Source organism: Galleria mellonella, unplaced genomic scaffold (genome assembly GCF_026898425.1).
Source record: "Galleria mellonella isolate WM207_F2 unplaced genomic scaffold, CSIRO_AGI_GalMel_v1 utg182, whole genome shotgun sequence".
NCBI classification, from domain to species: Eukaryota; Metazoa; Arthropoda; class Insecta; order Lepidoptera; family Pyralidae; genus Galleria; species Galleria mellonella.
In genome coordinates, this window is record NW_026442023.1 from 2,120,090 (window position 1) to 2,132,364 (window position 12,275).

The 12,275-nt window shown below is 33.3% G+C and overlaps 1 protein-coding gene across 1 annotated transcript in view; it reads right to left on the bottom strand.

Moving 5' to 3' along the window:
• Nucleotides 1–11,616, bottom strand: part of LOC116413236 (G-protein coupled receptor moody-like) — an 87,742-nt gene extending 76,126 nt beyond the window's left edge. The window contains exon 1 of the mRNA XM_052893611.1: nucleotides 11,309–11,616. The gene's annotated coding sequence lies outside the window, so the exon portion shown is untranslated. The remainder of the gene's footprint in view (nucleotides 1–11,308) is intronic.
• Nucleotides 11,617–12,275: the final 659 nt, after the last annotated feature.

Below are 12,275 nucleotides of genomic sequence, written 5' to 3' on the forward strand. Positions count from 1 at the left end.
CGATGATTACTACTTTTAATCAGGTCGACGATCGTCTGTTTGTCATTTCACGTTGTATGTATTATTTTAATTATTGCCTTATTAATACTAATTTATTAAAGATTTTATTAATAAAATAACGATATATTTTTGAAAAAAAAATGAGACCAATGCATTGGCACTATCGATTACAAAAAGAATAAATAAATTCAGTTCGGTTAATTACGAAAGATGTAGTGTAATATGAACACACAACGTACTGACTTATGGGGAACATTATTCTTTTTTAAGACTTAAAATAAACGATAAATAATTCATTAGAATGCTCCAAATTGACAAATAAAACTTATTAATTATATCTTTTAAATATAAATGACATTTTTCATAATAAAATGAAATATTAATTTATTTTTTCTCTTATGTATTGAACCAGTAAGGGAATATTACAATACCGAAAGAAGGTCGATGACCTACACGGCCTTTGTTGAGACACGACATTTTTTTGTTAAAATAAACAGAGACTGAGGAGAAAGATGCCTTTTCATGCTTTTTCTGTGGAAATCCCTACTGTTGTTTAGGGAAATCGATACGAAACTTAATCCACGATCTTAATGTACTCACGTACTAGTTTACGAATTCATCATTAAAATGTGATTTATCAGGGCCTCCACTAATTGGCGGAGTAGTAATTAATATTTTAGGGATCAGTGAACTGAGGAGGATCGTACACTAATAAAGTTATATATACTATTAGTATCATCGTAGTTTGAATATTCAGTATTATCAAGTATAATTATAATACCTCAAAGTTTGAAGACGAAGGTCCTTAATCAATGCGTGTTGCAAGTAATGATTTAAGTAGGAAAACCTGTGATGCAGCAATCAGGGCAACGCCTGCAGACAACTTGTAACAATGTAAGTAAACATTTGGGGGGAAAGGGATTGTTAGTAATGAGGTCTAATAGCCCCGTTGCTAGCAATTGGCCCTCTCAGGTCGACCTCCACGCGGTTCCCCCTGGAAACCATCATGTTTAATTCTTATCGAATTCATCATGGTGGGCCAACTGACCTGCATTCATTCTCATCTATCATCTGTCACTGGTGCCTCGTCGGTGTATACCGATAGCGCGGGCGGGGTTACCATTCAATTATCACCCATTAAAAAAAATACAGGTTTCAACCCTATGTAGTGTAAAACGATAATCAAAATCGGTTCAAAATTTACAAAAAAAAATGATATCTTGTACATTACTCGATAGCAAAGTTAAAAAAAAATCGAAATCTTTTGGAAGTATTTTAAAAATAGTGTAAGAACTTTTTTATTTCAAACAAGTTACTTCCTAGTAACAGGTATGTATATATTTGAAAGTATACTTAAATAAAGAGATAAAGATATTAGCTTATGATACCACACACAGTGCGTTCAGTTATACGCGGGGCACGTTGATTATACAAATACATTTAAACGATGTAATAACTGTCCTATATTATCATAACGTACGTACCTGAGTAATGTTTTCGATAACATTGCTACGGCTCAACTGTTACTATCGAAATATCGATTCTTTCGTGAAAGCGTAAAATATCCAATCGTACATTAAACCTATATTTTTCATTTATATAAAAACTTTTATCAGCGACTTCGCCCGCGTGATGGGGTAAATTTTATTTTATTTTTTTATTTTATTTTATTGTCACATAAAACATATCACAATCATAAATAACTTAAATAAAAGTTTAATTGTGATTCGGCCAGGTTATAATCCGATTACATTATGTGCACAGCTTTAATAATTCATGTAAAATAAACACATAAATAAAATACATAAAATGTTATATAAATATACATAAAAGATAAAACTATATAAAAAAAATTATGACCGGGATAAAAAATAACCTATATCCTACTCCGTCCGTACTGTATACCAAATTTCATAGCAATTAGTTAAACTGTTAAGGCGCTGTAAGGTAATAAACAAACAAACAAACTTGCAAATTTATAATATTAATAAGGGTTGTGTAGATGTGTGATAAAAAATTTAACAAATATAGTAAAGTATCAAATAATACATTAAATAATGGTCGAGTGATGGGCATCAATGTTCCATTTAAAATATCACAAAAGTCTAACTGCAGTTGCCAAACCACCTGCCGAGCGTGGCAACTACTGGCGAAACCTCCAAATAGGCCTATGTTTATCAGTGGACAGTTAACGGCTAACATGATACGACAACATTAAATATAGACCTTTCATATATACAAAAAAATTACTGCTAAAGTTACTTTAAGGACAATTCTTTTGTAATTGTTTATATTTATATTAAGATTGCTATTGTAATCTTTTGGAGGAAACAATAAAGAGTTTCTATCTATCTAAAAGCCATATGAAGAAATATGGTTATGACATCAAGTTTAACAAAAAATATTATTGTAAAGTTGTGATAGACGAAGAAAATTTTTCTATACCTATAATCATTATCAATAATTTTGAAGACAAAATTAACATAAATGATCCCGGAGATATGTATTTTGAAGTTATTATAAACAAAGACCATTTTTTAGCTACTTAATTAAGTAACAAAGTATGTTTTTAACTACGTTAAACAAAAATAACTCTTTAGTCACATTAAAAAGACAGATTTGCTTTTTACATTATAAAAATTATTATAAATTTTTTTAAAGTACAAAAATTTTTCTGAAGTTTTTTTAAATACACTACAGTTAAAGACGAATAGGACAGAAGTGCACGAGCTAACGCCTTTTGTACAAAGTCTCCCTCTGGTGAATACAATTATAACTATGAAATACGCTATCAGCACAAATTAAATACAATATCGGGACAAAACAAATTCGTCCATATTCATCGGGATAAAATATGCAGGTAAATAGTAACTACACACTTGCTTCTTTATTACCAATGTTGTATTTAAAATAATTACTAGAGAAATATTTTGTACAAAAGTCGACTGCTTGGATATCTCTGTCCCATTCGTGTTTCTATCGTGAAGCAGTTGTGTTTGCATGGCTGTGTTTCAGTTTGAAGGGTGGGATATGGAGTGAATTTACAGGGTACAGAGGAATAACACTTGAGTCCTCAGGAATGGCAGGGCATGGGGGTATCATGGACGAAACAGTATACTCTGTTATGTCCAGGGTACTGCTCATGTCTATAGGCGACGGATACCACTTTCCATCAGGTGGGCCGTCAGCTTGTTTGTCATTCTAAGTTGTATAAAGAAAAAATTAATATAAACAACGCGAAAGTTTAAAATTAACAATTCCGAAGGCGCTGTGAATAATGATGATTCTTTTGTCACATCATAAAATTACACACACAGCATTATATTTTTTTTTGATGGGTGAAAATGGTATGGTAACCCCGCCTGCGTATACGGGATACGCTGGCGGAGCACTAGTGAAGGGTGATAGATGAGAATGAAAACAGGCTAGTTAGCCCATCATGATGAATTCATCAAAAATTAACCATGATAGTTTCCAGGGGGAACCGCGAGGAGGTCGACCTGGTTGGGTATATTGCTAGCAATGGAATTCTCAGTCTCCATCACTAACAATCCTTTTCCCCCACATCATTATATTAAATATATTAGATTGATATCAATCACATTCATTAATAATAAATATTTCTCAACAAAGAACATTCTTCAGTCAAGGTTAAGACCTAAGACAAGATAGTAGTAGCGTGACTAATTGTGACAAATAACGTAGTATATTGACAGTAGCAAATACAAATGATGATAATGATACTGCACGTTGGGGTTATCATGAGTTTGCTGGTTTAAAAAATATAGTTATTACTTCCTAGTCCTAGTTATGAATGTTTTTAATGAATGATAATGGAATGGTAAACCCGCCAACACTATCAGTAATCGTTGGTGAAATACTTGTATGAGATTATGGGAGGGAACGGGATAGATAGTAATGGGGTTTAATTGACTCATTACTTTTTTTAATGGGTGATAATGAAATGGTCACCCCGCCTTTTTTATTTTTTTTTATACAATTTAGAATGACAAACAAGCTGACGGCCCACCTCATGGAAAGTGGTAATCGTCGCCTATAGACATGAGCAGTACCATGGACATAACAGAGTATACTGTTTCGCCCATGATACCCCCCATGCGTTGCCATTCCTGAGAACTCAGGTGTTATTCCTCTGTACCCAGTAAATTCACGCCACATCTAACCCTTCAAACCGAAACACAGCCATGCAAATACAACTGCTTCACGGTTGAAACACGAATGGGGCAGAGGTACCCAAGCAATCGACTTTTGTACAAAGTCTCCCTCTGGTAACAGTAACAGTAACAGTTAACGGCTGATGTCAATATCATAATGATTCCAATAGTACAGTGGTGTGATATTTGTATCACAAATAAATTTTGTGTAAATAAGATCACGTTTTCGATTCTCGGGTAGATTATTAAGTGGGTGGTTTAACCGACTGGTATTCATATCTAATATATTTTTTTATAACAGATTTAGAAAAGGCGGGTTCTTTAATTCGAATGCTAAAAACACTCCTATATTGGATTTGAAAATCTGGGATAGAGATTCTGAAACTGTGAACCATTGGTTACATTATATATATTTATAGTATATATTTGTTCGTTTGGATTATGCCTAATTTTTTTTATAATAGTTATCGATATCAGTAAACAAATGAGCATATATTTTTTTATTTATAAATGTAAACATAAAATTAACTGGCCTATAATTCTTATCGTTTCTCAGTATCATATACGAGGTAAAAAATTAACAAATTGTTAAGCTTTAAGAAACATAAAAATAGTATTAGCAATAGTATATATAAGCAGTCAAAAGATGGCCTGTTTAATCATTTATTTCATTTTTTATTGCATAATCAAAAATGAAATAAATGGCGAATGGTGAACTTAATGCCATAATGGCATTATCTATTAGCTATTAGGTAAAAACAGAATGGTATTAAGGGGCAATGATGGCCAATATATGTGACATAATGTAGTTAATGGAACATACTAAAAAAATACACATATATAATATATAAATAATATATAGTCGTTATTTTTCGTTAATTATTAAAAATTAGCAGAAATTTTGGACAAATCGAGATAATTATAAAACTTGATCTCTTACTGTACAATGACGCAAAGAAATTACAGGTCTTTATAAATTTTAAAGGTTAAAAATTGGTCCCTAAAGAGAGTGGACACTCTAAAAAAGATTTTTCAGATATCAAGTATTTCGCGCCGACTATGCCGCGGACTAATAAAAATGAACTTTGTCCGTAAATCAAGATACAAAAACGAGTACAATTGATTATTTCTAACAAGACAGTGTCATTTGTAGCCAAATATGTTGAAAATAAACTGTCATTTTGTCTCATATTGGGTTTGCTGGGAGAAATCTCTTTTAAAGATATGCTCACCCTTGTGCATTACTATATTGAATTATTATTCTAATATAATGCCTTTTGTGTATAATAAAGTTTAAAATTTTCTTAAAATTTTTGTAATAATATTAAATTTGAAAACAGCGACTCCAATCGTAACAAATTAAGTGATCAACGGGACATGGAAGTAGATTCTTTCCATTGCCAAAAAAAAAAAACAGTTCAAAATTAGTGAAGATATCGCGTTCCTCCATAGACTGCTATAAAGAACCCGAGTCACCTGCATCCACTGACTCCCTGTAATATGAGATAGTCTCTCCATATACTCGTATACCGTGTATACCATATACATATGTATATAGTATACCAGAGAGGAGATTTTGTACAAAAGTCGTTTCCTTGGGCACCTCTGTCTCATTGTGATTGCATAGCTGTGTTTCGGTTTGAAAGGTGGGATATGGCAGTAAATTTACAGTGTACATACGAATAACACCTAAGTCCTCAGGAATGGCAACGCATGAAATGGTATACTCTGTTATGTCAATGGTACTGCTCACGTTTATAGGCGACGGTTACTACTTTCCATCAGGTGGGCCGTCAGTTTGTTTGCCATTCTAGGTTGCATAAAAAAAACACGTAGTTTCATTTTTTCAGTAAATATGACTGACTTTGTGTGGACTCACTAACTCCACTCGTTATTTGACCTACAATTATGATTTATTTTTTAATTTAATTGTGAATGTGTGCGGTTTGAAGAATAAATTTTGTATGAAATATTGTTATTTTCTATTAGGACGTTTGAGTGTAGACGTAATTGTACTTCGGTGCGAGTTTAAAGTACTAGACCATTAGGCACGCTTTTACTTTTTTCTATACTACTCGTATTTGAAATGGGAAACATGCTGACGGCGACTCCGATAGAAAGCGGTAACTGTCACTTATAGACACAAATGGGCATCACAGAAATTACTGAAATTCCCAGCGTATCTCTTAAGCGTTGCCATTCTTGGCGACTAAAATATTATAATTTGACACCTTGTAATTTCTTTGCCATATTCCACTTTCTTACGTATTTGTTTTTATGGCTTATATTACATACTAGCCGTTTGCCGCGGTGTAGCCCGCTTCTAACTATGTAGTTTCCGTAAATATAGCATTCTCTTAGAACTCTTCATGAATCCGGTCGTATATTGTTTTATGTACTTAATAATTTAAATTAATTACGTTTATGTACTTAATAATTTAAATTAATCTAATACCTTCATATTATAGTTTCAGACAATTCAACAGTTCGGTTATTTTTTTTTTAGATAAATATAACTTTTTTATCTTTGATATGATTGAAATAAAAACAACACTAAATGTAAAGTGGAGCAAACTGCAATACCTTAGTGAAAACTGCATTCAAATCGGTTAAGCCGTTTCTGAGATTAGCGTGCACAAATGTATAGACAAACAGACAATTTTAAAAACCATTGTTTTGGGTTCTATCGCGTTCATAAAGTCTCCATATAATAGTTTTTCTTATATATCTTCCATGTACAGACAGCAAGCAGTTACGATTTTATTATATATATATTGATTGATTGATCGATTGATTTGATTGATTGATTGATTGATAGAAGTCAATATTAATATACATTTATACATCGTCGTTGTAGGTACGTATGCGAAACGTATGCTATTCTGGAGCAAACGTGGCTAACTAAAGGAAATGAACGTGCAAATCTCTGGGAAACCATACATTGTTCTCACATCCACGCGTTATTCATGCATCAATTTACATACAACTGGCAACAGCGTTGTTATTTTGCATAGGTATCCCACGTGCAGGGACATTGTATGATACCTATTTCAAATATTGGAAGCGAGTTACATATATATGATTGTGAGTTTGTTAGTTTGTATTCAACCAATTGCCATGAATTTGCTTGGCCACCTCTGTCCCATTCGTGTTTCAACCGTAAAGCAGTTGTGTTTGCATAGCTGTGTTTCGGTTTGAAGGGTAGGGTATGGCGTGAATTTACAGGGTACAGAGGAGTGACACCCGAGTCCTCAGGAAAGGCAACGCATGGGGGGTATCATTGACGAAACAGTATACTCTATTATGTCCATGGTACTGCTCATGTCTGTCACTTTACTGTTAATGGGGAAAAATAGTAAAAAAAACATTTGGTAACATGTGAACAGCCAAATATTTAAATAAAATCGATTGTAGGCGCCCAATACGATTTATAACCCCGGTATCAAATTTGAAACTTCAGGTATTTAAGAGTTAAAGAACCCTACGCTGTAGTCTCTTGGGAAAACCTCGGCAGGGAGCTATATTACTTTTTTCACGATTGAATCGGAAAAATGTCTTAATTTATTAATCGAATAGAATAATTCTTTCATTCTTAGTAATTTTGTAAATTTTTTGAACAAATATTGGTTCTTTTGATTTGAATAGGTCAGGTCATTGGTTGACCTTGTGTCCAAATAAATTGTTACATTGCCGTGAAATGCGAGCCTTCACGATGCCGAACACTGACTGGTGTATTGTTTAAACTATACAAAACTATGTCACTGGAATATTGGCAAATGAACAAATATCTCAGTTATACAGTTATCCTCTTTTGTGCATAACATATATAATTATTCTTTTATGTATGTACACGATATATTTGTTAAATTTTAACCGATTTTGACTATTGTTTTTCCAGTCGATAATACTACTGGTATATTAAATAAAAAATAAAATGATTAAATAAATTCGCCCCTTACTGGGCCGAATTTATACATATTTTTAAGAGTTTAAAATTTCGTTCATAAAAGTCCAAAAGTATAATATTTTAGGATTTTAAATATTTTTAAACGGTATGTATTATGCAATTTTAACTTTAAGTTCCTGTTTCGTTTGGCCTCGAAATTTCGGAAAACATTTCATGGTAGAATATCAGTTTAATTAGTACTGGCACATCAAATAATAACACCATGCTATAGACCATTAGTGTGACCTTGAAATGCAAACCTTTAAGACATCGTACGTTGGCTAACCTATTGTTTACGCTTACACTAAGTATATATGTATGTATGTCTCTGGAATATTGGCAAATGTGCAAATGCTCCTGTCATACAGTTGTTCGTAAATCATTTGCAGTTACTGCAGTATATTTATGTATATTTAATTCTAGTGATCCGTGCCGAGTTTACATGGGTATTATAATATATTTTCGAAAATAATATATAGCCTATACTACATGGCTGACAATGTAGCTTTATATAAGTGAAAGAGTTTTTCCATAACAAACAAACAAACAAATAATAAAAATTTTCCTCTTTATAATATTAGTGTAGATATACATCCCCTTATTTATTATTAATAAAATTAACACCTTCTACAAAACTTTTTTAACTATTATACAATTTTGACATGTTCTTTCGAATTAGGAATTTACTTTAAAAATAGAGAGAAAACAGTTTCATAGCTAAAATAGATTTATGGGAGATTTGACGTTTTAACGAATAAAAGAGTAAGTATTTGAGCAACCTCTGTTTACTCAAACCTTTTAAAAACTAAAACTAGAAAAAGATTGTGTTCACAACTATAACCTCTAATAGGGTAGTCAGAGGCATTTTTTTATGGATGATAATGGAATGGTAATCCCGCCTGTGCTAACGATACACGCTGGCGAGGCACCAGTGAGGGATGATATGTGATAATGAAAAGGCAGGTCAGTTAGCCCATACTAATGAATACACTTGGAGGGGAGAAAGGGATTGTTAGCAATGGAGTTCGACATTGCTAGCAATATGCCCTATCAGGTCGACCTCCACATGGTTCCCCCTGGAAACCATCGTCAACAATTCTTGTTGAATTCGTCACGATGGGCTAACTGACTTGCTTCATCCTCATCTATCATCCCTCACTGGTGCCCCGCCGGTGTATACCAATAGCGCGGGTGGGGTTACCATTCCATTATCACCCATTAAAAAAATACACTTGGAATTTAGCACGATGGTTTCCAGTGGGGACCACGAGAAGGTCGACCTGATAGGGTATATTGTTAGCAATGGGAATGACATTACTAACAGTTCCCTCCAGTCAGAGGCATTTGTCGGCCGTTACAATTGTAGTAAACGTAACACTAGAAATTACATCATATTTCATCGAATATGTTAACTAAGAAATAACGGCCTAATTCCATTTCTTGTCGGCGTTTACCAAATTTGGTACACAGGTGGACTAATGATAATCTACACGTATATTGTTTCTAACTGGAGTAGGCAGAAACAATAGAATACTAATCTGTTCAAAAACAGACATCTTCCGCTTCCTCAAACGTTTAACAGTAAGTACTCATCAATTCTTGTTCGTGGAGTGACTGATTGTTCATTCTAAAGACTCATCGGCAAGTACCTACTTACAATTTGGCCCTTTTCAGTTTTTTTTTATGCATGATAATGGACGGTAACCCCGCCTGCGCTATCGGTATACACGGGCGGCGATGATAGCAGACCAGTTAGCCCATCGTGGAGAATTTCACAAGAATTAACCATGATGGTTTCCAGGGGGAACCGCTTGGAGGTCGATCTGATAGGGGTATATTGCTAGCAATAGGGCTGTTAGGCCCCATTACTAACAATCCCTTTCTTCCCCGGCCTTTTTCAGTTGACCCTTATTCAATAAGTAGGTACAAGTATTAGCTTTAACCCGCAATATGCTATGCGTGACCGGGATATGTTTATTAACTGGGATAAAAACTAGCTTATATCCTTCTACATTCCATATCATCATATCAGCCTTTAACTGTCCACTGCTGAACATAAGCCTCCCCCTTGGGGGGTTTTACCAGTAGTTGCCACGCTTGGCAGGCGGATTGGCATTCGCAGTCAGGCATTAGAGATGTTTTAAGAGGGAAGCTGCTGCCTATTCCTCGCCTTCCCTAAGTCTTCCTAATAGAAAGGGTTACCTATTCCATACCGGGACCACACGGCTTACGTTCCATATAGTACGTGTATAATAAATTTTACATAGATTAGTTAATTTATTAAAGTGCTATGAAGTTACGAACAAACTCACTTTCACTTTTTCATAATATTAGCATATACAACTTAATAATTTAGCTCAATTTTTTTTATAGGGATTCATTTACATATTTTTTGCTCGCAATAATTAATAGGCTATTCATCCTCACACGCTTAAACCTAAATGGTCATGGACATGGCGGTTTCAAAGGAATTTTCTACCGCGAACGTTCAGGCTGTGGAATGAGCTCCCTGCCGAGGTTTTCCCTAGAGAGTTTCTTGAGGGTCTTTTTTTTAATGGGGGATAATGTAATAGTCACTCCTTCCGCGCTATCGGTATACACTGGCGGGTCACCAGTGAAAGATGATAGGTGAGGATGAAGCAGGTCAGTCCATTCGTGACAAATTCCACTAGAATTAAGCACGATGGTTTCCAGGGGAAACCGCGACCCTATCAGGTCGACCTCCACGCGGAGGTCTATTGAATACTAGCTTTACTAACATGGTATAACTATAATGGTGGGTACATACCTAAATCAATTCATTAATAACTAAAATATTATATATTTATCAATTAAAATATTATTTAACAAAAATAAAAAATGAAAAAAGATAATTTAAAAAAATGTAATGATTAATAATAATATGTGACAATTTAATAATATAAATAAATTTCTTTTCATGTAAAAAATGATATAAATAATTTCTTAACACTAGTCTCATTACGAATTAGATCCATCTTAGAGTATAATTGTTATTATAAAAACAAAGCAGTACCTTCATAAATTAATTATCCAGATTCGAAACTTGAGAAATATTTATTTAAAAATAGAACTGCCCAGAGACGAACCCGAGACCTCGTTTTAGCAAAATATAGTATGTTATCACTAAAGAAAAAAAAATACAGAAAAACTAATTGTAAGTACTTACGTTTTTTATTAAATTGATGTGTCGCGCCAACCTTCCGTTGATTCGGTCCAATACTGCTTAATTTCTTTAAACACGCATATCACGGTGTAATAAAAAATTGTTATTAAAAAAATCCTTGTCGCATATCTCAACGTTTCTGTCATCACATCACAAAAACAACAATCTATTATTTTTATTTTACATTTACACAAATTATAACGTACGCGGTATTTCTCACAATGCACACGCACACCAGTCTCGAACGGCTGTATTCATCGCACTGGCACTACGTTATTCAAATAGTGGCGGTAGCATACTGCGTCCGCGCATTGTCAATACTACACCCAATATAATGTGGCAATCAAAAATAAACCTTCGCGCTATCACGATAAGAGCACTATATGCTATCGTAAAATCGCAAAAGCTAGTCAAAGTTGGAGTGATTCATTGTTCACTCACAGCTGTCTGCGTCATTCATACATACCAATTTAAGCTAATTTCCACCTTATTGTAATATGATAAATCATTTTATTCAACGGAAATATAATTTGAACTTACCTTTTATTAGAATGGTAAATAAATGGGCATCATACTTTAAATTTGGACTATTAAGCTTCAATATAAAACATTTAAGCACATGTACATGTAGAGTAAATATGAGTTTAACGTTTTACCTGATTATGTATATTTTTTAAATGTTATTAATAAATTATGATTAATATAAAAATTTGTATGAGAATTGAGAGCAAGGAAAAAACGCTGGTTGTGTATTAAAAAGAAACAGATAAATTTATTAAAAAAAAATAATGAATATATACAAGAAATAAAAGAGTTTGTAAAATGTAAAATTTTTAAAAATAACACATTTACCTAACTTTATACTACACATTAATAGACTATTAACATGAAATTAATATACAAGAGACACAAAGTAGCGGGAAATAATTAGTATTAAATTGATACAATAACTTAATCACAGAATTATCTA